Source organism: Triturus cristatus, chromosome 6 (genome assembly GCF_964204655.1).
Source record: "Triturus cristatus chromosome 6, aTriCri1.1, whole genome shotgun sequence".
Classification (NCBI taxonomy): domain Eukaryota; kingdom Metazoa; phylum Chordata; class Amphibia; order Caudata; family Salamandridae; genus Triturus; species Triturus cristatus.
This window is the reverse complement of record NC_140589.1, coordinates 1468184553-1468212545: the sequence shown is the minus strand read 5'-3', so window position 1 is coordinate 1468212545 and position 27993 is coordinate 1468184553. Positions and strand designations below refer to the sequence as shown.

At 50.6% G+C, this 27993-nt stretch overlaps 1 protein-coding gene across 5 annotated transcripts in view; it reads right to left on the bottom strand.

Moving 5' to 3' along the window:
- Positions 1–27993, bottom strand: part of WDPCP (WD repeat containing planar cell polarity effector) — a 2309940-nt gene that overhangs the window by 1917156 nt on the left and 364791 nt on the right. For 3 of the 5 annotated variants that reach the window (XM_085612555.1, XM_085612558.1, XM_085612556.1), the window contains one exon: positions 8592–8684. The exons of the other annotated variants lie outside the window; for them this stretch is intronic. The gene's annotated coding sequence lies outside the window, so the exon portion shown is untranslated. The remainder of the gene's footprint in view (positions 1–8591; positions 8685–27993) is intronic. 5 annotated transcript variants of the gene reach the window in all.

Here is a 27993-nt window from a genome sequence, read left to right as displayed (position 1 = left end):
TAAATGGTTGGTAGGATGGCACAATGAATGAGAGAATGTAAGGTGAAGGGAATTCTTCTAGGGAAGGTCGGTCTTGATTGCTTCGCTCACTCAGTATTATTAGAGTTTTGGGTCAAAGTGGAGGGTGTTTTAATTTTCTGGCTACTCCCTTGTTAAGTGCTTTATCAAGCTTGTTTAAGATATTAATTCTTTCTGGGTTCATACAGTCTTCTACCTGGCCTCATGTCCCCAGTTCTCGTGTTTCTTTGTACTCGAGTACCTTTATTAGTACCAAAGGTCGTTCTTATTTTCCTGTTCCCGTTGCAGTATGTTTAGTCTGATTTGGTTTTATTATCAAAGGACACGCTCTCTTAAGGTGATTTATAAAAGTCCTCTGTGTAGGGTCTCCCCAGCTTCCAATTCTCATTATAAAGTGTGGTTTGAACATCTTTGGGGTGACCGCTTTAAATAGACAAGCAATGTCTTTAAATACTGGCTTTAACTACTGGGAAATGCCAAACAAACATAGTTTCGTCTTCATGCAGGATATGTTCACGCATCAACAGATTTTGGTGTTTTGTCTAGGAAAACGCAGTCTCTTAAGACATTCTCTACTGAGAGGTCCACTAAAAGAAAGGAGTCAGAGCACATGTTCCTCCTGAGTTAAACGCGTGGCCAGAATTTGACCAGTGTTTCACAGGCTCCCTTTAATGCTTTCCCACAACGGATCAGCAAACGTATTTCTTTTGTTCCACTAAATAAAAGTCTAAAAAAATAAATCGTCTAGTTTGGCACACAACGACTCGGGAAATCAGCAAATGCTTTTTCTTTTTTCTCATCAAGTCATTCAATACATCAAAAAGAATTGTTTTCTTCCGAAAAATTGTTTCTTTTTTCAACCAATTTGCTCTTTTTAGTACTGATTCGTTTTACTCACAAACATAATTTGTCATTGTTTGTGTGGAAACGGAGATGATTTGCAGTTTGCTGTGAAGTAAATCTTGGCCACAAATCCGACAAATTAGCTTTTGGGCGAGTTGGAGTCACCCAGCACTTCTCCCTGCTGTCAATGCGGTTATTAATTTCGTTGTTTTCACTTACTGGGGCATCACTTACCCCTTAATTCCAGAGTCATCTTTTCATACAAATGACTGAATACACATGCTTTTACATATGAACATGGCACATTGCATCATTTTGCGTAAATTCAACTTGACCCACACAGATACACAGGCCTACAGAACCAACATAAGACATGTTTATAATTAATTCGATCATCTAAAATAATATGCAATATTGTCTGAAAACTTTCTCACAAAACAGCACGGTCTGTATTTGCAAAACCTAGAGTCCTGCAACAAATTGCTACATAAAATATAAAAAGCATACATATGTTTTCAATGGAACGTGTTAAGGGATTTCTGCCAACTCCTCTTGTGTGGATAACACTGGGATGAGGGAACTAACAGCAGCTTTTAAAAGATTTCATAGGATACGCTTATGTGATTATGACTTACTCACTACTAAATGCGTTTTCGCTTCTAGATATGAATTTCGGAAATTGTTCTCCATGTGATTACAAAGTATTTTTAATCTTGAACTAAATCAGGAATTATTTATAGGATGCGTGAAAAAAAAAGATAAGCCTGCTAAAGACAGAGAGGTTCTGAAGCTTCACAGATCACTAAACCAAAGGAAGTGTTAGTCTAATGACATAGTACCCCACAGAAGACCGTATGCGGACTCGCCGACCCATATGTAATCCCTTTCTTATTAATTGGACATAGTGCCTTTTAGAGGGAAGCCATCTTGTGTATACTGAAAAGGGGGTCGAAGCGCATGCAGCTGATAAGGTGATCGAGGTATCACCTACAGACAGCTTTTAGCTGTCCAAGACCTATTGTAAACACTATCAATAATTACAGTGAGCTAATTCATTTGCTTTCTTGTCAGTCTCGTTGCTTGCTCCATATTCAACGGCTTTCCACCTCTTCTTGTGTTTGTCCCTCACGGGGAGCATAGCTTTTTCTTACCATCCCCTGTGAATGGATGACTTGTTTCTTTCCACTGCTTACATTCAGGAAACAAACTTTCTTATTTTTTTTTCCAGCACTTCATGCGAGTGTCTGTGTTTCCTTGCTCTCTTCTTGTGTGCTACTTCTTGACTTAAATTATCACATGTGGGCACTTCGTGTAGCTGGCCTTCCTCGCAAGCTCATCCCTGACCCTCCCCATCCTGCTCGCTTTTTTTATTTACTTTTTTTAGTTCAACACCGTCATCCAACTCCTGCTCACTCCTCCGCTGCTCCAGCCACTCATCATTGTTTAATTCAGTTGCACTGGCACCACACTTGCTTCACTATTGCTCCCCTCCTAGTCGCATTTTTTTTTTCATAATTGTTTTATTTTATTGAGAGGGCCTGGTTGCCTAACTTTGCTGCAGGGCCAAACTTTGATATATTCTTTAATTTGGGAGTCCATCTTCGAAAAGTAAATTATAAACAAAAACAAGATGGCTGCCACGTCACGACACATACACTTGCATGCATGGTGAATCCTGTGTATATACATCATCATTCTAGGACCACAGTGACATGCACATGATGTGTGTATTTCATTTCTGGGCTCCTCACTATGCTAATTTTACATTTACACCCTTGTTACACCAACGTTAGATATCATCTTTCAGAATTCTATGGCAACCAAGGCCCAAATTACAGCAGGTTGATTAATACAACAGTACTTTATATGTGATAGAGCATCTGTTAGCTGAACAAAAGTTATTCTAAACTTCCAATACATTTTATCGAAATGAGGATTATAGTATGCATTTGATATAAGATCCCAAGATAACAGTTTGGACCTAGCTATATGCAAATCAGTCTTGACTCGGTTCCAATCGGAACAGTCCAACCCGAACTGCGAAGCCACGTCCTCCCTGAACTGGAACACAAGCAACCCAGTTTGGCACTAATTATGCTATCATCAGCCAAGTACAGCTTGGTTCCAATGAGACAGTGTGCACAGGGCCCATGTCTAAGCATACCCGTCCCACTTGGGGCGGCACACAAAAGTATATAAAAAGGTGATGGAGGGAATGCTTGAATTAATCTCAGCCCCTAGTAATTACTCCCAACCCGCATCCCAACCCATTGATATTTTGCCACCCCAGTAGCGCCGGGTATGCCCTGACGTGGGTTCAAGGCTCACTGTGCCAATGGAACCAACCTATATCTGGCTGAAGAGCCCCAATGGAGCAAAACCAGTCCTAGGTTGCTTGTGTTCCGGTTCAGGGAGGACCTGGCCTGGCAGTTCAGCCTGGACAGCTCTTATGAAGAGCAAGGTTAAGACTGATTTGCATATGGCGGTGTCCAAACTGAGGTGGCATGGTGGGCAAAAAAAGATGGATTGGGATGCGGCCACGAGCGATTGCCTGTGGCTAAGATTAATTCAAGCATTCCATTCTGAGATCTTGGGATCTTTCCCCGTCCTCCATGTATCGAACTCTATTGTAAATAGATTCAATTTGTTTTGTTTTTTTCTTGACTTTCTTGACACATTTGTGCACCTTCTTCTCTCTCTTATTTTTTTGTATTCACGCTCGGGCATTCTTGTATCATATCTTGGGTGCAAGTATTTTCATGTTTATCCACATTCTTTATCTGGATTCATGTGAGGATAACTTAGTTTATTTTTTAATTTCACTCACTATGTACATAGGCGCCGCCTTTTATAACACAGGATTATTTTATTAGTTATTGTTCTATTATCATTGTTCCATAAAGGAAAAACAATATTTTTCTCTTACATGTTTAGCCAAGCACATTTGTTATATTTTACAGGTACTTGTGGTTATATCGATGGCTTTCCTGATAAAGGCACACTGGTTGCCGAAACGCACGTTGACACAATCCTACCAAGAACCAGCCAGATCTAAGCCAACTTTTTGTTGTTTGTCATTTTTTGTTTGTTATTGTGAGAAAATATTCTCCGTGACTTATAGACATGTAATCCTACATTCTATCAAGAAATGATGACAGGATATAATGATCTAGTTTACATATAGAATAGGATATAGTCAATGGAGTCATTATCAATTTTTCCTGGTTTTCAAATTTATATTTTTGATAATAAAATATGTTGATCGATTTTATATGTATTGCTTAGCTTTTTCCATGTTAATTTTTTTTTTTAATTGAAATAATAGGATCCGTAACTTCCTTATATACAATATATTTTGCCTGCCTTGGGAACGCTGATCATTAGCTGGGGGTCCTCGTTGTTGTCAATTAGCATTCCATTGAACACCTTGTTGTTTTTGCAGTTGACGCCCTTAGTGCCCCAGGTATGCCCAGACGTGAATCCCGGGCTCACTGTGCCACTGGAAACAAGCTATACCTGGTTGAAAAGCCCTAACTAGGGCAAAACCAGTCTTTTGTTGCTTATGTTGTGGTTCGACCTGGCCAGACAGTTCGGACTGGACTGTTCCCATGAGGAGCAGTGTCAAGAAAGATTTGCATATGTCTGGGTCCAAACTGAGGTGGTGTGGTGAGCAAAAAACTGATAAATTGGTTTGCAGCCTGAGCGATTGCAGTGACTGAGATTAATTCAAGCATTCCATCCATCTCATTGTTTTTGCAACTCATTCGCCCTGACATTCAAGGGCCTGTGCCAGGTAGTTCACAATCAGGGAATTGCCCTGGCATTACAATCAACTCCAGAGGTGAAAAACCACCTGTCACAGGATCCCACACAGCACTGTTTATTGCATTACCACATGGATGTGCTGGTGTCAGTGAGAACCTGTACAGCCTCCACTTGACGGATGGCAGGAAGGCCTTCAGAGGCAGACAAATGGCCCACACCTCCAACAGATTGATGAGGTGTCGAGCTTCTGCCGGAGACCAAAATCCTCTGAATTTCTCCTCCATCAGATGGTGTCCACAGCCCAGCAGGTATGCATCGTCCATCAGAACCACCAACTCTGGGTGGGACAACGGAGAGGGGCATGCCACTGGATTTGTTTACTTCAAGCACCACCACTGCAGATCAAGAGCTGTCTCCTCTGAAATCCAGAAGACATCTGTCCCATTTCCTTGATGCTAGGACCACTTGAACTTCAGATTTTACTGCAGAACACAAATACGCCACCTGACGTAGCTGATTAGGAGGATGTTAGAGCCTAAAAGGCCAAGAAGCCTCAGACCTGGTCTCACTGTGATCCAGGACCGAGGATGAAACAGAATCCTAGCTCTAAAATCCCAGACTTGCTGCAGCAGAGGAGTGGCCCGGCACTGCACTGTGTCCAAAACCGCTCTAAAGCCTCTGCAAACGAGTCAGGTGCGATTTCAGCTTCTTGATTGTGAACCCTGATATTAAGTGGTCTGTCGTTGTTTAGAGTGGTATAAGATGGACTGTGGTGAGCCTGCCTTCAATAACGAGGTAGGAGAAGACTGGTATCACGGCCCTTCTAATATGGTTACAACTACCGCCATAATATTTATTCAACACCCGAGGAGAGCTGGTGAAACTGAAAGAGAGCATAGCAAAATGAAAATGCTCCTGGCCTACCTTGAACTGCAGGTAACATCAGTGGGACTGCAGGATGGGTACATGAAAATACACGTCTAGCAGATCCAAGGACACCATTCAGCCTTCGGGGTCCAGGGCAGACAGGCTTTGGGCCAGCTTTAGCGATGAATATGACCTTTCGCAAGAAGGCACTCATAGGTCGAAGTTCTAAAACAGGAGACCCTGCCCTTTTTCAGCATAAGGAAGTAACAAGAGTAAAAATTGTATCCTCTTTCCTCCTCAATAGCACCCTTGGAGAGTAGCACTCGCCCTTCAGAAGAAGGGAGAGGTGCTCTTCTGAAGTTCTCTCTGCTGTAGGGAGAATGTTTGTCGGGGCAAAAAGAAAACATAGGCCACAGCTAAGCAGAGTGTTTTCGAAGACCATCTGTCATATATGATGGATTGCCAACATGGAAGGAAGTGCTGAGTCCTGCCCTAATCCCCCTCACTCCCATGGGGTAGGCATGCGCCAATAAAGGGAAAACTAAAGTGGTTTGGTGGTTGTTGCAGCAGGGGAAGGGGAATAAGAGGACTGATGGCTCTATTTGCGCTGGAGACGAAGGCCTCATTATGAATGAGCCGTTAATCCCATTTTGGAAGCAAACTCCAATTTGCACTCAAAATGGAACATGGATTGTGTGGGTGTTTGCTACCACCATTTGTGATGGGTGAAACCATGTGTAAGTCATGGAAGCAGGTAGCCTGCTTGCTATATTTTACGTAAATTGGAGTATGGGTAGTAAAGTCCTTTTAGTATGTATTCTTCATTCCGCTGTTGGGATGGGAATGTCCCCTGCATGATACACAGGTGTGTGCCACCTGTCCGGAGAGCTCAACTGTGTGAAACTGGTATGGCTATTTTCTGGGGCCCCTGACACTACGCTAATCTCACATGTGCGCAGAGGCCTAGGTCTGTCTCTAATAATGCAAGGGTCACGATACCTTCAAAGTGGTTCCTGGACTACTGCCCATGCTATGGGTGCACTACAAATCTGTGGTGGCAGCGTAATGCAATCTTTTTTATTTTGTGCCACGGAAAGGTGAGTCTACTGACGCCTCTCACAAAGTTTTCTGTTATGTGAAAACCACAAGTTTGTGCAGAGAAATCTTGTGTGACTGTTGAGTGTGTGTGTAGCGAGTATAACAACTGTATTGCAGTAGGACTCTGTGCAGTGTGCGACTGTGTAGTGGTTCCAGTGACATCCTCTTTGGATGCTTCTGTTTTATCATTGCACTCTTATTAACCTGTGTAGGACTGCTTAGAAATGTAACTTTTTCTTTTACAAAAACGGTGAGCAGTGGTTTGGACTGTATGTTATTGGGTCCACTCGTTGAATGTTGAGTTCTGCGCTCTTGCCCCCACACTTCCTCCAGAAGTTTTAAACAGCGTGCCTTGTCACTAAGAGCAAAGTGCAGAAGAGCAACGCTAGTAGGCCGGACCCCAAGACACCAATTGCAAATGACCCCCAAACACAACACCCAGCAAACCCTGTGGCACTAGCATCATAAACAGGAAAGTGTGCACCTGCTACGTGCTGACCACCAGATCATCTCGATTTTGTAGATGTGCAGTTTGTATCCAAATGTTTGTGACCGGGACGGTACTGTGCTCGAAACATAGTCTGGTATGGAAGCAGACCGGGAAATTGGCAGACTAAACAAACTTTTGCTGCTGCTGAAATCTCTGCAGCTATGTAACTCCTGGTCTGGAATTTTAAATGTTTATGATACAGTAAAACATTTGAGCTACATGAGCCAACATTCCTTTTTATTTTATGGAAATCAATAAAAATAATTCACACCAAAAGGTTAAGACTTTTCAGGACATTTGATATGAAATTCCATGAAAATTTTAAGTGAATAAAACGGCTTAAAGATATATTTCTAGTTCTTCCTTAATTAAATAGCTCTTACGTTTTTGAATTACAATAGGTATCATCAGGAGTTATCGTTTTTTTCGTGGAAAGCGAGATTTTGACATATCAAAAAAACGTGCGCTGGCGATCTGCTACAAAACGTCGGCGTGGACAATTACTATACTAAGTTAACTGTCAAATACATGTACTCCTTTCTTTGTTGTTAAGAGGTTTTCAACCGTATATATATTAATATTTGAAATATCACAGCACATAATACAGCCTGGTCCCAGTGACATAGCTCTTGCTGGACTACCAATGCTTGTTTACGACTGTTAAACGATGCTGAGGTTAAAAATAACAACAGAAATAATAAAACTATGTTTAATATCATTAGCAGACTTCAGCAGCATTCTACAGAAGCCGAAATCAGTTCTAGGTATTGGTAACAGGTGGCATTATTAAAAATACCCTGGAAGGATTAGGGGCTGGGTAACCCCACCAGGAAGTGTTCCAATTTGTGGCCATCAGATCACACACCTTTCTCAGCAGTGAGCGCATTAGTCAAATGCGCCTAGGCTTTTAAAAATAACTGAAAGTTCAAGCGAAAAAATAATAGAGGATTCCAAATTCTAATCATAGTAAAATGAGCTTCTGGCAAATCTAACCACAACCTACAAAACCACTCAGATTCAACAACGACAAATAAAAATAAAAACAATTGCTTTCTCTTTTTTTAAGAAACCAAAGGATAAAATGAACATAATTAAGTTCCATTATAAAAACTGTAACCATGCCATTGAATTTCTTTATTTGTCCGGGCTTAACTTAGGTATGCAAATTTTGGTAAACTAGACATGAAATGATGGGAACGCGTTAACTGTGCCAAGAAAAAAACCTGCATTTCATGTTTTAACCTAATCAACAAGCTAAGCTGTGTGTACGAAATATAATATCGGAGATAATTGCTTTAAACCTTAGGCATTTTCAGGTGTACTTGAAGTGAGGGAAGCCTGTTCAGTCAAAGCATAAGAAAGCGGTCACTTGTAAATGCGCACAATATTACTTCAGTTGTCTTATACGCATTCCTTAGTTTGAAACGCATAATGGTAGGAAACATTTTATCAGCCTGAACACCACACCACAGACAAAAAAGCCTTGCCGGATATTCATGACCTTTTTTACCTCAAGTCGACGTCAGCGGTTGTTAATCCAAAAAGAAACGTCTAGAAGGGCTGAAGATGTTATTCGGGCACTTTCTGGTTCTCCTTAAAAGCCCTAATAAAAGGGACACATTTGTAGAACATTGTTTTCAAATGCACTTAAGCTGCGATTTCAAAAAAGCCTTTTTATACAACAGCGCCACCTAGTGCTTACAAATAATTATATCTTAACTTCAATAAATAATTGGAATATATTGTCGGTCGCCTTTAAACTCTTTTATGAGATATTTGAAAAGAACAGAAAATTGCACACACCTATAATCAAATGCAGTTTCAAGATATACAGTGATATATCATAAATGTTGATGATTAAAACACGACAAAAGTTCTCCCAAATGAATCCAGTTAGTCTTTAAAATACCAGAAAAAATATCCTTCCTTTATTCTTTTGTATTATTATTCTTCAGACTTCATTTGTTAAAAACACAATACAAGATTCATAGCTTTTCACTTTCCCCTTATGCAAACTCATCTACTTCCGAAGTTGAACTCGATAAGGGGGCTCCCTTACCGAAGATATGCACATATAGTGCGTTGAATATTCATGTTCATTCCTTTGTGAAACAGCCACAGGCTAAAGGTGCTAGGATTTCACACTAATGGCAAATTGTGCGCTAACAGGAGTCGATAGCCATAAACCTGTAAAGAACATGATTGTTTATATGTAGGGATCCACGTTCAAAGGTGATTTGAGCACAATTCTTTAACCCTATTTGTTCATAATGTGTTCGTCGCTATGTAAAAAATATGTTTTTTAAAATAAAAAATAGCAAACTTTTTTTTTTACAAAATCAAAACTTTTTGAACTACACCAGATCTTTGGCTGTGTAACTTTGATTCTCGGATCTGTGTGAGCTGCATGCCTAAATAAATGTATTTGACTAAAAAGGTGAATTTCTTTACAACTCCTGTTCACGCTCAGTTTTCCAAAGCCTGTTCAATTTTACATCTGTGAAATGCGTGCCAAATATGCACAGCTTACTAGATTTCTCAGGAATATATCTGAGTTGAGCCTGGACAAGGTTTGCGAACCTTCCCCTATTTTTCCACTCTTCCAAAACAAATAAATTGTTTGTTTTCTAAAACTACTTGACTTTAGCTCCTTGAATTAACGAAGACCTTGACTACTGGAAAATAATCTTCACAGAGAACCCAAGAAACCTTAGTTCGTACTTTACTTCCTTCACAACCAGTTCTGATTTACCAGCTCCTCTAATAGAACAATGTTACCTTCATTTTTTTTTCTAGACCTTCCCGTCCACCACGATCTGTGCACATAAATAAACTCTGCTCATGCACTTACATCTCCAATTGTCCCCACCCAGTTCCACCATGTTTTTCCAAGATGCACGGTTGACCCTCAGCATATGCTCCAAGGGGAAGAAGCCTGGGTGCTGTGACGGAGGCAGAGCCTGACGTAAAAGTACCTGACTGACCATGACATTAATTTGTCCTTACACTGTCACTTCGCTCTCCATCTTTCCAACTGATTGGGGATCTAATTACAAAATGATTCGAAGAAAACGAGAGAACGTTCCCAACAGGCTTGAAGCAAATAAATGTCCAGATATTAAAAACCAGAAGCTCCCTTTCCTAGACGAAGCATCAAGACATAATGCTTTAAAACAAGAATAGTGCAGCCATGTCGCGATCCTGTAAATCTCTGTAATGTGTAGATATCTTTAGGTGACTGATGTCTTCAAATTGGTGAAATCAGCACAAACGCTCTGATGAGCCGGACTCATGCAATCAAATTGGATTTTGAGATGCAGGAGACTATACACCTGTACACTTTAAAACAGTGGTTTCCCCTCTTTTTTGCCTGAGGAAAAAGCCCCAAATAAGCGATGAACCCATGTTCAGAAACTCTGAAACGAACTGTTCTCTCTAAAAAAAAAATTCTGAGGATCAGAAATGTTAGAATATAAGCATTTGTATCGTAGACAACTACAGTGCACATGGTTTCATGGGGCTTCGGCAAATGGGAGCTTGGGGGGCAGCCAAGCACAGCGAGGTCTGCCCCCTGGGCAAATTGGGAGGGGGGAGGGGGGGGGGGGGGAGTGGCCGGCGCGGCCATTTTGAAGGATTTGGGCTACATTTGGGGATAGCCCAAATGTAGCCCAATTTTGAGTTTTGTAGCCCAAAGGGGTTATAACGTACTTGTGCGCTATCCCAGCCACCATTTTAGGTTTGGTGACCTGGTGGCTGGGAGCGCTTGTGCAGGGCAGGTTTCTGTGTCAGGCATAGTTTTTCCCGTTAGGTGTTGGATTTGTTGGTTTCTGGAAAGGAGAAATGGCTGGTGGCGACTATCGAGTGTTAGAAGCTCTGAGGCTTCTTAGTGAGGCTGGTCGCATGAACCTCGTGGTGGCGGATGTCTCAGCGGCCTTGCGCCCGGTGAGGCGCGCGTCAGCGGAGGTGGCGGCCGCCATCGCGGCTTGCTCGCCCCCCCGGAGGGCTGGAGGTTCGCAGGTGAGTGTTCGGGGCCGCGCGTATGCCAGGAGCGCGGCCCTGGGGGTAAGGGGGCGGCGGGAAGCGTCGTCTCCCTGCCGCGTAGTATGTCCGTTGGGGGCCACTCGTATACCAGGAGAGCGGCCCCGGGGGAGGGATGTAGCGGCGTTGGGCATGGTGGGGGCCGCGGTGATGTACGTGGAGCGGCCCCCTTGGTTGGGATTGAGCGTGAGGATTCGTGGTCGGACGGCGTGGATGGAGCCGGCGGTGCGGGTGAGGTGGGGCGCGGTGCTGTCGCGGGGCGGGGGAGCGCGTCGGGCGTCCCAGCGCCGCGGAGTCGTTCTGTTAGGGGCCGCTCCTCAGCCAGGAGAGCGGCCCCGGAAGGGAGTGGGGTCGGTGCGTGGCGCGTTGGGGGCCGCGAGGTTGTAAGTGGAGCGGCCCCCTGTAATGTGGCAGTTGGTGTAGGGCCGGGCAGCGCGGTAGCGGAGAGCACTGCCCGGAAGCCGGCAGGGAGGCGGGAGGGAGCAGGGAAATGTTTGGGACCCCAGTTGGAGTCGTCCAATAGGCCTCGTGGGGGGAGCGCGGTGCGTGCCCCCCCCCCCCCCCCCGAGGTCTCAGGCTGAGAGGCGCCGTTCCTATGCTAGGAGAGCGGCCCCTGGGGGAGTATCTGTTCTGTAAGGGCGGCGGGGGGTACCACGTGGGCAGCCAGTGCCTGGGGAAAGGGTGGAGGAGGGACAAGAGCCCCCTTTGCAGGTGGAGCAGCAGTTTGGGGGGTCTGGGGGAGTACAGGTGCGGGGAGAGGGGACGGTGGTCGGTACAGGGCCAGGGGGTATGGGGCATCTGGCGGAGCAAGAAGGGGGGGGGGGGAACTCCCCCCTGTTGATCGAATCGGTTGGGAGTGAGCGTGATTGGGCAGGCCTGGACATTTTTGAGTCCTGGGCGGAAGGGGTGTCTGGGGAGCCTGGGGCAGGGGAAGGGTTTGGGGAAGTTGGGGGCTCTGGGTTAGAAGGGGGAAAGGGGGCAGGCTTCGCGGTGAGTGCTGCGGAGGGCGAGGAGGTTGGGCCGAGCTTTCATGGGGGGGGGAGGGGGCGGGGGGTGTGGAGTGGAGCGAAGGGGAGGACATGGATGAGGATGAGAGGGTGGATCTGAGTGTAGTGGGGCAGGCGTGGGTAGCCAGTACGTTAGGGGCAGGTAAGCGAGGGTGGGATAGTAGTCAGAAGAGAGGTGGGCCCAGCACACCAGACCATTCCTTTTTGTTTCAGGCGGTGGACCGACAACCTGACCGTCGCGGGGTGCCAGACTTGGTAGGGCTGGGAGCGGCCCGGAGGCACCAAGGAGAAGGGAGGGTGGAGCCTTGGGCGGCGTGTCCAGTACCGGCGGGGGATCCCGGAGTGGCTGGCACAAGTAGGCCCGGGACAGGCTCGCCGGCCCCAACACCCACGGGGTCACAGCGCCTCGGGGGACGACAACGACGGAGCAGCGCCAAGGAGGATGTTGGTTTCTTCTGCAGGGTTCAGTCGGCTCAGCCAGCGGGGAGCGCGGGGGGGGGTGAGGCTGGAAGAGCTAGATTATGAGGAGGATAGTATGGAGGAGGGAGAGGTGCGAGATGTGGAAGAGGACGGGGCGGAGGGGCCGAGTAATGCTGTGTCTAGTGTTTTGCAGGTGTCACAACGCCAGGCGAGGCCCACGGGTCGGACATCGAGGTGGGAGACCGGCTCGGCCCCTCGGCCAGGATACAGGGAGGAGCGACGGACGGAGTCATTGGCGCCAGGTAATAGGTCTTTGCTCGGGCGCCCAGTGATGGTATCCGTGGGGGTGTCTGACAGAGAGGGGGGGTTGGGGGGAGGTTGCGCAAGGATGCCTATGTGATGGATGTGGCAGTTGGCACGGAAGAATCAGGTAAGGGAGGGAAGGGCAAGGACGTAGAGAGTTTGACGGACACGAAGAGGACGGTTGAGACGCAGACGGGAGAGGGGGAGACAAAATTAGAAAGTAAAGAATTGAAGATAAAACGTTTGCCATATATGGGGGTAACGAAGCCCTTAGGCGCGCATTTGATGCTGGCTACCAAGGAGCGGATTTGGACAGGGGAATACGTGGAGATGCTTAAGCTCCTTCACAGGGAAGTGCGGGCGAAGCAGGGCTCGAAGGAGGAGGAATTTGAATTGGCTAAGCGACCTAAGGTGCCGTTGACGATAGAAAACTGGACAGCGGCTTTCCTGATATACGCTAGTGTGTATTGTGAGAAATTCCCAGAGAGGTCAGTGGCCATGTTTAAATACATGGATGTCATACAAAAGGCGCAGATTACGTGGGGTGGATATGCCTGGGCCCAGTATGATGAGGAGTTCCGGGCGCGCATGGCGTGGGACACGGAGGCAAAGTGGGGCGAGCTGGATACCGATTTGTGGCAGCATATGATGGGGCTAGCGGGGTCTGGGAAAACCATTTTCACAGCCAGCGGGCTCCTGCTCCTGTATCGGCCCTTTCGAGGAGGCCCCACCCGCTGGGGGGGGGAGGGGGCGGGAGCAGGCAGGGGACAGGCAGGGGAAAAAGGGTCTTGCTGGGATTACAATAAAGGACTGTGCACGAGGGAGTACTGCCGTTTCCGGCACGAGTGCTCCGGATGCGGGAAACGACATGCGCTGGTCAACTGTTGGACGGCCCACGGTCAGTCACAGGGAGGTCAGCAGTGGCAGTCGGGAGCTTTTAAGGCAGGGGGGAGGGGGGCGGGGGGCTAAGGGGCCTGGGCCTAAGGGCTCGTACTCCGGTTAACGTGGGGAGCGGCTTTGCAGGGGTATCCAGTGAGGGAGGCTGCGGAGCGATTACGTTTGGGGTTTCTTGAGGGTTTCAGACTGGGGTATGAGGGCCCACGGGTGCGGCGATGGGCAGACAATTTGAAATCGGCGTGGGAGCACTCTCAGGTAGTGCAAGCTAAGCTTGACAAGGAGGTACGGGAGGGCCGCATGGCGGGCCCCTTTCAGGAATGGCCGTTGCCCAATTTGATTGTGTCACCCATTGGAGTGGTGCCTAAAAAAGAGCAGGGGCAGTTTCGCCTTATCCAACATTTGTCCTGGCCGGAAGGAGGATCGGTCAATGATTTTATTGATGAACGAGACGCCACTGTATCTTACTCTTCTGTTGACGTTGCCATGTCAGCTTTCCGGCTGCTTCCAGTTCACCCTGATGACTGGGATCTGTTGGGCATACAATTCGGCGGCCACTGGTACGTGGACAAAGCTTTGTCGATGGGCTGCTCCATGTCTTGCGCACTTTTTGAATGTTTCAGCACGTTCCTACAATGATTTTTTACGGAACGGGCGGGTCACCAAGGAGTTACGCACTACCTGGATTACTTCTTTTTTGTGGGCACCTCAGACTCCTCGGACTGCCAGAAGGCTCTGGACAGCTTCAATGAGATCATGAGGGAACTGGGTGTGCCGCTGGCCCCAGAGAAAACAATGGGACCTAGCACGGCCCTGGCCTTTTTGGGAATCGAGTTGGATTCTGTTTTGATGGAGGCACGCCTTCCGGCGGACAAAAAGCAGCAAATGTTGGGGCTGCTGGCAAGTGTTTTGGCAAAACCAAAAGTGACGGTCAAGAACATACAAGTTTTGCTGGGCCATCTCAATTTTGCTTGTAGGGTGGTCAGATAGGGAGGACGTTCTGTAGGCGACTTGGGCGGGCACTGGCGGGGCAGAGGCCTCCACATCACCATGTACGTCTGTCAGCCGGGGTGAGGAAAGACTTGAGGATGTGTCAGTTTTTCTTCCATCAGTTCAACGGGATACCTCTGATGAGGGAGGCGGACATGGTGTGGGACTTACAGATTTTTTCAGACGCAGCAGGGAGCGCTGGATTTGGGCTTTACTGGCAGGGGAGGTGGTGTGCGGAACCCTGGCCCGCGGAGTGGTTGGATGGGGGCAGGAGTATTGCCTTTTTGGAATTTTTTCCCCTAGTGGTGGCCGTCACGCTGTGGGGGCCTCTGTTGGCCCACAAGAAGGTCAGCTTCAGGATTGACAACATGGCAGTGGTGCATGTGGTCAATCGACAGTCTGCAAGAGATGAACAGGTTCTGAAATTGTTGAGGGTTTTCGTGTTGGGGTGCTTGAAGCATGATATTGCTTTTCGCGCGGTGCATGTGCCAGGTGTGGACAATGACATTGCGGATTCTTTGTCTCGTTCACAGTGGGGGAGATTCCGTGGGCTCGCCAAGGACGCGGACGTGACTCCGAACAGAATGCCGCACCAGCTGTGGTACGTAGGCAACACCGGATGTTGCAACTGGTTTTAGGCTCATTAGCACAGTCCACGAGGTCAGCATATGGAGCGGCATGGGAGGAGTTTTTAAGTTCGGGGGCGCGGCGGCGGGCCTCCTGGGTGGCTAGACAAGCGGATGTAATACAATTTATTCTGGACTTGGTGGAGAAGGGGCTTACGAAGGTCACGATTGCGGGCAAGCTGGCGGGAATTTCTTTAGTCTGGAAATTGTTGTGGGGATATGCCCCCTCCGCGGGTGAACTGGGGGCACGGATTTTGGCGGGTGGGCGCGGGAGTGCGGGCGCGCTTCTCGGGTGCGGAGACCTTTGTCGTGGGAACTGTTGGAAGGGGTGCTCGGGGTGTTGCCTGGGGTGCGTTTTGATGAAGGGGAGGCAATCCTTTTTTCTACACTCATGCCCTGGATGTTTTTTGGGGTCTCTAGGGTGTCAGAGTTGTTGGGGTCCAAAGGGGAACGGGGTTTGTCTTGGGGGGAGGTTTCGTTCGGTACGGAGGAGGTCACTATCTGGCTCCAAAAGGCGAAAACGGATCAGAAAAGCAAAGGGTAATGGGAATCTTTTAAACGAGGGCGCTCGTTGCCTGTTTGTCCGTTTCGGTGGGGTTTGCGTTGGAAATCTTTGTCAGGGGTTTTGGGGGGGCTGGTCTTTGCTCATGGGGATGGGCGGTGCGTCAAGGCTTCACAGCTGTTAGCGGTACTGAGGAAAGCGCTGAGTAGACTGAGGATCGATGGGAAGGGGTTTGGCACGCATTCATTTCGGATTGGGGCAGCGTCAGAGGCCCATGCTAGGGGTTGGGGCGAGGGGACATTATGAAGCTGGGTAGGTGGTCATCGGATTGCTATCAGCGTTATGTGCACAGCGACGCTGGGGGAGGTGTTATATAAAAAAACAAAAAAAAAAACAAAGATGTTGTTTGGTGTTTTTCTTGTGTCTCATTCTCGTTTCTCTTTTCAGGTTCGGTTATGTGTCCCCTCGCCAGGGAGATGTCCATCTGGATTGTGGGGCATTCTTTAGTGAAACGGGCGCAGGTCCAGGCCCGCTCGAGTTACTTTGGAGACAGTTTGGGTTTCAATAAAGACTTATTTGCTGTGGCTTGGAGGGGTAGGGGCGGTATGCGATGGAAGGATTTGTTATCGGTGCTGAACGGGCTTTTGGTGGCTGGTAGGTGCCCGGACGTCTTGGTGTTACATTTGGGGGAAAATGATATGGTCAGGGAGACTGGCTTGGCGCTGATGCGGGGTATGAAGAGGGACTTGTCGCTCATCAAAGCTCAGTGGGCAGGGTGCTCCATTGTCTGGACGGAGTTTGTTTCCCGGAGAGTTTGTAGAGGGGCGGTCAATCCTGGGGCAGTTGACAAAGCGAGGAGGAAGTTGAACACTGAGATGGTGAGGTTTTGTCGGCACTTAGGGATTGGTAGGATTGCCCATAGGGAAATTCGGTACGACACGCAGGATTTTTTCAGGGATGATGGGGTACACTTGTCTCGGCTTGGGATGGACCTGTATCTGTTGGAGTTGCAGGAGGTGTTAGTAAGGTTGTTAGGAGTTTACCGGCGATAAAAAAAAGAAAAGAAAAAAAAGAAAAAGGGAAAAGAGTTGGGGGGGGGCAGAAAAAGGGGGAGGCGGCATATCCGCCTACACTCCCGCCTTTTTCTGGGTGGCGGGGTGGTTGACAGTTGGCCGGGATTGGCTGGAGTTTGTTATTATAGGTTTGGTAGTTTGGGAGCAGGAACAGGGAAAGGGTAACCAGGTAGGATAAGTTTAGATTAGAGGTTGGTTAGTTACAGTAGCACAAAGGCAGGTAGGGATTACGGTCAGGGGAGTTTAGGATTTGGAAAGGCTAGATTGTGTAGGATTGGGTTATATATTGGTTATGGAATGTTATGTTGTATTTTGTGGGATGGGGGAACTGATGTGGGGATCGTAGGGGTGGGGGGAGGAACAAGGGGTCAGGAAATTCTTGTATAGTGAGGTGTTTAGTTTTGTAAAGCAGTGGTCAAGGGATGAAACTGTGATATGCACCTGTTTCAATAAAGCAGCCTTTTTCACACACAATAAACTGGTCTCGTGTCGGCTCGCCCCCCCCCCCCCCTTATCTCCCAATGGGAGCTTGGGGGGCAGCAGCACAGCGAGGTCTGCCCCCCGGGCAGATCGGGAGGGGGGGGGGGGGGGGGGGGAGTGGCCGGCGCGGCCATTTTGAAGGATTTGGCCTACATTTGGGGATAGCCCAAATGTAGCCCAATTTTTGAGTTTTGTAGCCCAAAGGGGTTATAACGTACTTGCGCGCTATCCCAGCCACCATTTTAGGTTTGGTGACCTGGTGGCTGGGAGCGCTTGTGCAGGGCAGGTTTCTTTGTTCCCTCCCGCCCACCCCATTTTCTGGGGTTTCAGGGGGCGTTTTTTGCGGTTAGTATTTTTTGGCGAGGGGAGTTTTTGCAGGCGGCATTTGTTGGAACAGGTACATAGGGGCAACTTGGTGTATTGTCGCTTGGAACAGGTGCAGGCGGGGTGGTTGACAGTTGGCCGGGATTGGCTGGAGTTTGTTGTTATAGGTTTGGTAGTTTGGGAGCAGGAACAGGGAAAGGGTAACCAGGTAGGATAAGTTTAGATTAGAGGTTGGTTAGTTACAGTAGCACAAAGGCAGGTAGGGATGACGGTCAGGGGAGTTTAGGATTTGGAAAGGCTAGATTGTGTAGGATTGGGTTATATGATGGTTATGGAATGTTATGTTGTATTTTGTGGGATGGGGGAACTGATGTGGGGATCGTAGGGGTGGGGGGAGGAACAAGGGGTCAGGAAATTCTTGTATAGTGAGGTGTTTAGTTTTGTAAGGCAGTGGCCAAGGGATGAAACTGTGATATGCACCTGTTTCAATAAAGCGGCCTTTTTCACACACAATAAACTGGTCTCGTGTCGGCTCACCATACCCCCCCCCTCCCCCCTTTATCTCCCAATGTGAGTTTCCACATGGTTCCAAGGTTTCTTCAAAGGATTAACCATGACCCATCACATGATGATCCGTTTCCGGTAATGTGCTCTGGTCCGTTCTTGAGGCTGTGTCCTTCAATTGATGTGAATGTCAAGCACTGGTTTCAGTTGCAGGAGGATGTCAAGTCACAAGTGTTTGCCTTTTGAACCACACTTCACCACACCAACTGTACCAGCTGTTCATTCATATATTCAAAGGTAAAGTATAATAGACCATGCATTCATAACGCCAAACCTGCGTAAGTGCCAGGAAAAATTCCAAAGATTTTCTCAAAGGTTTAATAACAAATCTTTTCACAATACGTTACAAATAACGTAGCAAAAAGACCGTTCAGAAAAAAGACATCACACGAAAGGAGTTGTTTAAAAACACTTTTTGTTAATTTGTAAAATACAGAAAATAACACTCAAAATTAAACAAAGTAATGATAATGGGGAAGAGAGAGCACTCAAGACAATTACATTCGTCTTCAATTTTGCTAATTTGTGCATATCAACAATGGCAAATGATTCGTAAAAAACCCTTTTATGTTTATGTTTGGGGGATTTATTAAGCACTCGTTCACCAAAAGGTCTCTTGGCGCTATCGGAGCTAGGAGAACCGTCCTGAAATATACTCTAACAGTAGGCTTGGGTGAACAGCCAAGTTTTCAGTTTCTTTCTGAAACTGATGTACTCAGACGTTAGTCTGATGTCAATCGGTAGGGAATTCCTGAGTATTGGGCCGAGTACAGAGAAGCGAGAACCACCCATTCTCTTACGCTTAAATCTGGGGATAGTCAGCATATTCATAGAGGCTGATCTGAGATTCCGTATGGGAAGGTACCGTGAAATCTTTGTGGAGATTAATTTGGGGCCCGTCTCGTGGAGTGCGTTGAAAATCATGCAGCCTGTCTTAAACATGGACCACTGGGTCACAGGAAGCCAGTGAAGCTGCTTCATTAGTGGCTTGGTATGACAGTGTCTCGGTTGCTGAAAGGTTCTGGATCAGCTGCAAACTATGGGTTCGATTGGCAGGGAGACCCAAATAAATAGTATTGGCGTAATCCAGCCTGGACATAATCAAGGCCAGCGTGATTACCATGCTTGCCTCCCTAGTAAAAAATCTCCTGATTTTCTTGAAAGTCCTTAGATGGTAGACGCACAAGGAAGTGACCAGACTGATCTGCTCATGCATGGATAAGTTGGCATTGATTTTTATCCCCAGTATTTTGACCGAGTTCTTAGGGATAGGTGGGGTGCCCAATGCAGCTGGCCTGTGCTGGCATCCAATGATGGAGTCTGTTATTAGAAATGACTATCTCTGTTTTGTCAGAGTTTAATTTAAGATGGTTGTAACTCATCCAGTCTTTAATGAAAAGCTTGGTATTTTGGAAGAAGGTCTTAGATTCCTCCGTCTCGTCAATATCAACTGCATATCATCTGCATAGTTATATACCTTCACTCCCCTGCTTTGGAGGGAATGAATCAGGGGGCAGATATAAATGTTGAACAGGTGGGGGGAGAGGGATGAGCCCTGAGGTACACCACAGGTGGTATTGACCCTGGCTGAGCTAAAGGGTGCCAGCCTAACAGGCTGGGTGCGGTCCCCTAGGAATGAAATCATCCAATCCGGGGCCGTGCCTCTCAGGCCTGCCGCTGCCATTCTATCCGCTACTATGGTGTGATCCACTGTATCGAACGCATCGGACAGGTCGAGCAGTACCAATGCACCCCGTCTGCTCCCTCCTTCAGGTCATCCACTATGCCTAAGAAGACTGATTCAGTTGAGTGTGACGGTCTGAAGCCTGCCTGGTGGGAGTCCAAGAAATTAGTCTCTTCGATGAATGTGCAAATGAGTTTTGCTACGTATGCTTCAAGCACTTTTGCCGGATATGGGAGGAGCGATATGGGTCTGTAATTACTCAGTGGATTAGGATCTACTCCGGCTTTCTTTTGAAGAGGGACTAGCACTGCCTCTTTGAAAGCATGTGGGACCACCCCTTGCTCCAGGGAGAGGTTGAGCAGGGAGAGAAAGATATCTGGGAATTGTGCAAGAATGTATTTTTGTATCTTAGAGGGACAGGGGTCTTTGGGGGAGCCAGATTGTATCTTGCTTCTTAAATCTGCAAGCCAATCTGAGGTAATGTTGTGAAAGCTAGACAGTTGTATTGAGTTAGTAAATTGCTGATATGATTTCCAATCATGAGAGCTAGGACAGATGGAGTTCTGGATAGCCTTAGTTTAGTCAACGTATAGTGCATTCAGAGCGTCATATAAGGCTTGGGAAGGAGTGATGGCCAGTGTGACGCAGTCGGGATTGGACAGTTCTCTGACTATCTTGAAGATCTCATTGGATTTATTTTCAAGACTAAGAATCCTGTTTGTGGGCGGGCGTGGCCAAGCGCGGGCTGAAAATGGCCGTGCTGTAAGGGAGCTCCGTCCTCTCACCCAGCCCATGACTATCCTGAGTGAAGATCCGCCGTGCCCAGCAACGATTACAGGCATCGGAACGTGAGCGGAGCCCATCCCGCCTGCTCCGGTGCTCAAGAGGTGCCCAGTGGCGGAGAAATTGCCTCCGGACGTTAGGACCGCGGCTAGGCCTGAGGCCGCGACCCACAGTGCGGGGCCCAGCCGACTGTGGAGTTCCGCATTGTCCTCAGAAGTCGGCGGTGGCAGAGCGGTTGGAGGCGGGCGTGGGTGCGCTCGTGGTGGCAATTGATGCGGGGACTGTGGTGTGTGGCCACGGAGGCAGTGGCAGCGGAAGTGCGCTAGGAGCCCCGCCGGAGGTCCGCTGGAGGGAGAAACAAGCAGTAGAGGTGATACAGGGCGCGCCTGCCAGGATGTGCAAGATGGCGGCAGCGCGTCCCTGACTTGAGCAGCCTCCTGCCGTCCCAACCGCGGATGTTGATCTGGCGGCCCTGGGAGTACTGGGGGCCTTTTAAGATCCGCGCTGCCTGCACCCCCTGGTGAGTTGTGAGTGGTGGAGCAACTGCATTGTGGGGGCAAAGCACAGACCGGGCTGTGGGGCATTGGACTAATAAGCACTGGACTAATAAGCCCTGATCTGGACATACCCTGTTCGGACTATTCACTCCCCCCCCCCCCCCTGTTCTGGATCGTGGGCCCCGGGCTGTGGGTGCAGGAGAAGCCACGATACTGCTACTGCCAAATTGGGCCGGGAGTGCTCATTGTGTATTACCAGCAGGATTGGTGGTGCTGCTGGCAGTAGGTGTATGGAGCGGAGCGAGCTCGGCTGGACTGGGGCCGGGGGACGGTGTGGGGCCTGTGTTGGGGACGCCTCCCCCCTTTTACCTCTGAAGGTGCGCAAACCTGCCCGGATCCAGTGGAGAGACCTGCTGAATCTGCTGTTTTCCGGCCCGTGCTGGCGGCGGCAGGTCAGGACCCAGTACATAGACGGGAGCGCGCTCACGCGACCGCCACAGGAAGATACATATCGGAGCAGGGGACTTCGGTGTCCCAGATCGGCTGGGCTGGGGGCAGTGAGGAAGACAGAGCCCGGCGGGGGAGTGCAGGTGGAGAAGCGGCATGCATAGCAACTGGCCAGGTGGGTGCACAGGCCGTGCGGTGGCTATTGGTGGGGTCGCATTCCTAGCGGTGTCGTCCATCCTCGGCCTGCATCGCACAGGTCGCCCCTGTGTGCCCGTGTTGAACAGATTTACGCCATTCCCGGCGAATTCTCGGCACCCCTCTGGAGTTGGACGGTTTATGTGTGCTGGAGCGGGCAGTGATGGATCGCGTCAAGACCACGGGCCGCGTGGATCCAAGAGCACGCAATCAAACAAACTAAATCGCTATACTGTCCCTAAGGACGCACAGCAGACCCGTGAGCCCAGGGATTCAGGCTCCGGGGTCCGGGTGAGGAGGAGCAAGAAATCTCTCTCAAAGATGTTATGGCCGCCATCACTGGGGTCAAGACTTCTCTGGACACTGTGGCAATGGATGTCAACCTCATTAGGGCAGATATGGGCAAACTAAATGAAAAGGTCAAGCAAGAGTAAATGCCGACCGCTAGCTTAGTGGAGGATGTCATACAGCTCCAGGGGGCGGTGAAGGAACTGTAGGACTTCCGTGCCTTTGCAGCCCTCAAGTTGGACGATTATGAGGGTCGCCTGCGTCACAATAACATACGAATTCTTGGGGTTCCGGAAAATTCCGAGGGACAAACGCCGGACCTTTTTGTCGAGGACCTGATTCTAAACCGCTTGCAACCTAAGGGCCTCAGTAGGTTTTTTGTTGTCGAACGTGCCCACAGGATCCCGGGTGGCCGTCCCAAGCCGGGCGCTTCCCCGCGGCCCATGTTGGCGCGGGTCCTGAACGTTCGGGATAGAGACGTCATTCTTCAGAATTCCAGAGCAGGAGCCCCCCTGCGGTTTGAGAACTCGGACATATCCTTCTTTCCGGACTTTACCCAGCGGGTGCAGCGACAAAGACGATCCTTCATGTCAGTCAAGCGTGTCCTCAGAGATCGGGGAATGAAGTACTCCATGTTGCTCCCTGCCCGCCCCCGGGTTGAGGCGGAGGGGAAAGTAGAGATTTCGAACATCCCGAGGCAGCTGCTGACTGAATTGAGAGTAGAGGTGCGAGGAGTCCAGCCGATCGAGGTGGGGGTGACATTGACAATAGCCCATCGGCCTGAGAACAGACTTGCCCGGGAGTGGGGCTCATACCTTTGGTAGTGCGTGGTGGGTGGGGGGGTTTCAGGGGCCTCCGCCTTTTGGTAAGTTGGCTTATATGGGCCAGTATGACTTGAGTAAAGTGGGTACCCTGTAGATTTGCTGGGCATGGTGGGGGCGGACTACTTCCTCCCCCCCTCTCCGAGGGTTTTTCTATCTCCTTTGAATAGTTTCTAGGGCGACAGGCTCTCTGCAAGTTTTTCATGGGCAGTTTTAAGCCCAGTGAGCAGGGCAGCGGGGTTGGGGATTGTTGGGTGGGTATGTTTTATGTTTGGTTCGTAGTTTTGATTACGTCAGCAACTGCTATTGATACACTGTTCCGGGAAATGGGGGTGACCGAGGGAAGTTCTGATACATTTCGACATGGCACCAGAGGAGAATCGAGGGGTTAAACTGTTGAGTTGGAACGTCAATGGGCTGGGGGATAAAATCAAGCGTAGTGTCGTTCTTCAAGGAATTAAGTGTTACGCCTCCGACATCGTTCTGTTACAGGAAACCCACTTGGTTGGCAACACGTGCAGGGCGCTGCACAGAGGGGGATATGTCTTATTGGCGAATGCAGGCTTTACCACGGGTTCCTGGGGGGTCGGTCGCTCCTTACCTCTGCTCCGCTCTGCCGCCGCCTGCTGCCTGCCGCCGCCTGCTGCCGCTGCCTCTCTCCCTCAGGTGGGGAACACCTCCTGCTCCCCGCCGGACGCTAAGCTTCTTGGCGCCTTTTCCCACTGCCGCTGCCCCTGGTGAGTCGCTCCTCCCGCCGCTGACCCCAGACCCGCCTCCCCTCGCCTCCCATTGGTCGCCCAGCCTCCCGCCTCCCAGCCGACCCTCCCACCCGGCTACCTACTTAAGGGGACCACGGGGGACCGGTCAGTGTGACCCACTGTGCCCTCACAGTCGGTCGCTCCTTACCTCTGCTCCGCTCGGACGCCGCCTGCTGCCTGCTGCCTGGCGCCGCCTGCTTCCTGCTGCCTGCCGCCGCCTGCTGCCTGCTGCCGCTGCCTCTCTCCCTCAGGTGGGGAACACCTCCTGCTCCCCGCCGGACGCTAAGCTTCTTGGCGCCTTTTCCCGCCGCCGCTGCCCCTGGTGAGTCGCTCCTCCCGCCGCTGACCCCAGACCCGCCTCCCCTCGCCTCCCATTGGTCGCCCAGCCTCCCGCCTCCCAGCCGACCCTCCCACCCGGCTACCTACTTATGACGCCCCCTCAGCGACCGCACAGCGGACGCGCGCAGCGGGAGCCCCGACTGAGCGCCGAAGGTGCGCCAAAGGTAAGCCTGTCTGCGCCCGTCTGCGCCTGGACCACGCCCAGCGCCAGACCCCCTGGCCCCCGCGTCCGCCAGCCCCCCCGCAGGACCTACGATGCCGCCACACTCATCGCACTCAACACCGCCCGAGCCCCCGGGTGCTACCAAGCATCCCCGCGACGCACCCATGGACCCTTCGCCTGCCGATCCTGCAACTTCTCCTGCCTCCGACCCGGCACCGCACCCATCAGGACGAACAACAGCAACCACCTCAAGTGCATCCTGCTCAACACCCGCTCCGTCCACAGACACGCCGTGGAACTCTGGAACCTCCTCGACACAGCATCTCCAGACGTCGCCTTCCTCACGGAAACCTGGATGAACGACTCCTCAGCCCCCGACATCGCCATAGCCATCCCGGACGGCTATAAGATCATCAGGAAGGATGGCGTCAACCAGACCGGAGGAGGTATCGCCATCGTACACAAGAGCACCATTCGCATCTCGACTGACTCCATCGACGTATTCAACGCCGCTGAATACCTGCACTTCCAGATCCACACCGACCCCAAGACTACCCTCAGAGGCACCCTCATCTACAGACCCCCGGGACCACGCGCACAATTCTGCGAGGACATCACGGACTTCATCAGCCCTCACGCCCTCCCCTCCGCCGACTACATCCTCCTCGGGGACCTCAACTTCCACCTGGAGAACAACAATGACCGCAACACCACCGCCCTGCTGGACAACCTCGCCAACCTCGGACTCCAGCAATGGTCAACACCCCCACCCACTACGCCGGCCACACGCTCGACCCCCTCTTCTCATCCAGCAAACACGTCACCTTCAGCCACTCCACCGGACTTCACTGGACTGACCACAGCTGCGTCCACTTCAGCTTCAGAAAGAACACGGTCCACCATCACCCGAAGCAGGTTCCCAACAGAAACTGGAGCAAGATCACCGCCGACCAGCTCGCCACCTCCCTCAGCCAGAGCCCACCTGTCAGGACTACGGACCCTAACACAGCAGCCCTCGACCTCACGCAGTGGCTGACCTCCTGTGCCGACGACCTCGCCCCACTGAAGAACCCACTCACCAGGCCCAGAAGCAAGAAGGCCCCCTGGTTCACCGATGAACTTAAGGACTCCAAGAAGGCCTGCCGCACCTTAGAGAAGGCCTGGCTCCTCAACAAGACCGCCGACAACATGACCGCACTCAAACTCGCCACTCGCAGACATCACCAGCTCATCCGCACCACCAAGAAGAAATCTCTGAAGGAACGACTAGACAAGAACGCCCATGACAGCAAGGAGCTCTTCAACATCGTCAAGGAGTTCTCCAACCCCAGCACCGGCAACAACGACATCACTCCCTCACAGGACCTCTGCGACTCCCTCGCCTCGTACTTCCACCGCAAGATCGCCGACATCCACAACAGCTTCGGCATTCTACCTCCGCACCCATCGGTCAAACCTACGCACCCCGCCGCCACCCTCCAGACATGGACCGAGGTGACCCCCGAAGACACGTCACGCATGATGAACACCATCCACTCCGGATCTCCGACCGACCCGTGCCCCCATCATGTCTTCAACAAGGCCGCCTCTACCATCGCACCCCACCTCCGAGACATCATCAACACCTCCTTCAACACAGCCACCTTCCCGGAGAGCTGGAAGCACGCCGAGCTCAGCGCTCTGCTGAAGAAACCAACAGCGGACCCGACCGACCTCAAGAACTTCCGCCCCATCTCGCTCCTTCCTTTCCCTGCCAAAGTCATCGAGAAGGTCGTCAGCAAGCAACTGGCAGACTTCCTCGAGACGAACGGATCCCTCGACCCATCGCAGTCCGGATTCAGAGCCAACCACAGCACCGAGACCGCCCTCATCGCAGCCACCGACGACATCCGAGCCCTGCTCGACAACAGTGAAACAGCGGCACTCATCCTCCTAGACCTCTCCGCTGCATTTGACACTGTCTGCCACCGCACACTAGTCCAACGCCTCAACGACACCGGCATCCAAGGGAAGGCTCTGGAATGGATCATCTCATACCTCTCCGGCAGAACACAGAGAGTACGCCTCCCTCCGTTCCGCTCCGAGGCCACCGAAGTCATCTGCGGCATCCCGCAAGGATCGTCGCTCAGCCCCACTCTCTTCAACATCTACATGAAACCCCTCGCTGCCATCGCACGCCAACACAACCTCAACATCATTTCCTACGCCGATGACACCCAGCTGATTCTCTCCCTCTCCAGAGACCCCGACACCGCCAAAGCCAGCCTACACGAAGGGATGACAGACGTCGCTGAATGGATGAACATCAGCCGCCTGAAATTGAACACGGACAAGACAGAAGTCCTCATCCTGGGACCATCGCCCTCCGCATGGGACGACTCCTGGTGGCCTCCGGCACTAGGCACCGCACCCAAACCAACAGACCACGCACGCAACTTGGGCGTCATCCTGGACTCCTCCCTATCGATGGCCAGACAAGTCAACGCCATCTCCTCAGCTTGCTTCCACAACCTCCGTATGCTCCGGAAGATCTTCCGATGGATCCCGACCGAGACCAGGAAGACGGTCACCCAGGCTCTCGTCACCAGCAGACTAGACTACGGAAACACCCTCTACGCCGGTACAACAGCCAAGCTTCAGAAAAGACTTCAGCGTATCCAGAACGCCTCCGCCCGACTCATCCTGGACGTCCCCCGACGCAGCCACATCTCGTGCCACCTGAGAGACCTGCACTGGCTCCCTGTCAACAAGAGGATCACGTTCAGACTCCTCACCCACGCACACAAATCCCTCCACGACCTGGGCCCAGGGTACCTCAACGACCGCCTCACCTTCTACACGCCCACCCGCCAGCTACGTTCCGCGAACCTCGTTCTCGCCGTCGTCCCTCGCATCCAGAGAGCCACCGCCGGAAGAAGATCCTTCTCCTACCTGGCGGCTAAGACTTGGAACTCCCTACCCGTCCACCTGCGGCTGACCCAGGACCACCTGGCCTTCAGGAAACAGCTCAAGACCTGGCTGTTCGAGCAGTAGCAGACCCCCTTCCCAAAGCGCCTTGAGACCCTTCCGGGTGAGTAGTGCGCGATATAAATTCCATGATTGATTGATGATGAAGAGGGCCTTTCCCCTTGTAGTGCAGAATACATGGTCGGATACTACAGGCCGGTATGTAGGGGTCTCGGGCGTGTGGGAGGGCCACCCGATTACCTTTCTGTCCGTTTATGTACCCCCGGGCCTCCAGGCAACCACATTCCGGGACTTGGGTACGCTGCTGTTGGAGATCCCAGAGGGTCTCTTGGTGTTGGGAGGGGACTTGAACTCTGTCGCTTCGGGGGACCTGGACCGGCATCCCCCCCGGGCCATACCCCGCTCACACTGCTGGCTGCCTGACTTCCTGGAATCCCTGGGGTTGGTGGATGTATGGAGGATCTTTCACCCCGGTGCTTTGCATTATACCTTCCACTCTGGGGCGCACGGAAGTCTCTCTCGAATCAACTATTTCCTGGTACCTGCCTCCCAATTTGCCCATGTTCGAGAGGTGAGACATCTGGCTAGGGGCATTTCGGATCACTCACCAGTCTGGCTCCAGGTGGCGCTAGGCCGCCAGCAACAGGGGCGAGTCGCCCCCATCAATCCATGGTATTTTCGCGATCGGCATGTCCGCCGGGAACTGTGTGTGGCCATGGATGGCTATTTCAACGAGAATGAAGGCTCAG